Here is a 1,913-nt window from a genome sequence, read left to right as displayed (position 1 = left end):
ATTTTATATAATTATATATGAAACATTTTTTCCCGGATAATAATGCTGTTATCACAATTCATTATTTGATTATTTATTATCAATATGTTATGTTAACATTTTGGTACATTTAGTGATATATAATCTTATTTAAGAGAGGTATCGTCATCAGGTTCCGTGGTGTAGCGGTTATCACGTCTGCTTTACACGCAGAAGGTCGCCAGTTCGATCCCGGCCGGAACCACTTTTTTTTTATTTTTGTTATTTTGATATGAGATTCATTTTAAAATTAGAAAGTGTGCTATTTAATAATTTTATAAAAAAAGAACAATAAATAAAAATATATAACTGCATAAAATTACACAGACACATCGATTTAAAAAAGTAGGATATATTATATTTGTACATAATCACCTTTTAAATAAAATTATAGAACGTATTATTAAAATTGAGATCATCAAAATGTGTTCGAAAACATCTTCTATTTGTCTTAAAAATAAGAAAAACTTAAGAAAGAAGATTTATAATTTTAGATCTATGATTTTGAAACTTACCTTTATTCTTAAAGCATAAATGTGTTTATTAATTATGTTTGGTGATTTATTCTACAAATATTTAATATTATTTTTTAATAATTGTAATTGCCGAAATAATAAATAATTCCAATAATTATTCTTTGAAGGTTGCAGGGCATTAATTAATTCCATCTTTACATTTTAAATATTTATATTTAGTTTGTCAATAAAATCTAGTTTAATCAAAAAGTAAAGTCAACTTATAAAATAATATATATAAAATTTTTTTTAAGTAATTAGAAAATGAATGAAATTATATTTATTGAGAAGAAAACCTCTGAAGGCTTCATCGAGCTAGCCGACACGTCACACTTATCGACTCTCGACGAAGGGGCGAAAGTATGAAAAGATTCGAGAGATAGGGCGGATCGAAGGAATCCGCGAGAATGGCGAGATATACGTGGGCGAATCGTGAGAAACCGCAGGTGACATCTTGTCATGGCGGTCGACGGTTCACACTTCGGTTTCTTTCATCCCTTTTCTGGTGACAAGACAACCGAAGTAACGGTGCAGGGCCGGTTCAGCGTGGAATTGAAAAAGTGGAAAATGCTTAGTCGCGTTACGCGAAATCTTGTAAAGTTAAGGAAGCGAAATCGTACTAATAAAATGAATAATAGAAAAGAATTATATAAAAAAATATATATATTTTGTTAAATATAAATTATTTAAAAGCATGAAAATCTATCATAAGAATATAAGATTAATAAAAACCTGTCATAATCGACAAAAAGATTGGGCAATTTTATTTTATTTTTTTTTTTAATGTAATTCTTGAAGGTACATTACAAAAAAATATTTAAATATTGTTGATTCACTAGCTCAAGGATTAGAATATTTTTTAACAAATTTGCTCGTAATAGATAATAAGTAATTCAACAAATTGATAAAACGGTAGTGATAGTTCTGTTGGAGGAGATAGCGTCCCTGGCGTCGAGCGTCTTTTTCAGCGAAGTGCGGTAGGAGGGATAAAAGGTTTCCTTGTTTAACAAAATATCGTCTCCGAGCCATTAGCCCGACCGTTACCACTTCACCGCGATTTTCTGCTCCCGCTATCGCATCGAGGAGGCACTCGAGGATCTTGCGGATCCTGCGAGCTATCAAACGCAGACCTGCCTTTCTCCACCCTTCAGGACAACTTTGCTGTGTTGAAATTAACGGGAGAGCTCGGTATCTGGGTGCACTCGACACTGTCGCCGTTAACTCGACCTTTAATTTCCGTCAAAATGATCATAATACTTTCCTTCGCTTTTACTTATATTTATTTTATCTTTTTTTAGGAAGCAAGAGATGATAAATTGCCTATAATCTTAAAGCGAATCAGGATATTTGTCAAACTTTAATTTAAATTCGATAGATCTA

At 31.4% G+C, this 1,913-nt stretch overlaps 1 non-coding gene across 1 annotated transcript; it reads left to right on the top strand.

Moving 5' to 3' along the window:
* The first annotated feature begins 150 nt into the window (after positions 1–150).
* Positions 151–223, top strand: Trnav-uac. The gene has a single exon. It is a non-coding gene; the product is annotated as a tRNA-Val (tRNA).
* Positions 224–1,913: the final 1,690 nt, after the last annotated feature.

The sequence above is a fragment of the Trachymyrmex septentrionalis genome, unplaced genomic scaffold (genome assembly GCF_001594115.1).
Source record: "Trachymyrmex septentrionalis isolate Tsep2-gDNA-1 unplaced genomic scaffold, Tsep1.0 scaffold2, whole genome shotgun sequence".
Lineage (NCBI taxonomy): Eukaryota > Metazoa > Arthropoda > Insecta > Hymenoptera > Formicidae > Trachymyrmex > Trachymyrmex septentrionalis.
Note: the sequence above shows the minus strand (reverse complement) of the source record. Positions and strands in the feature narration are given on the sequence as shown.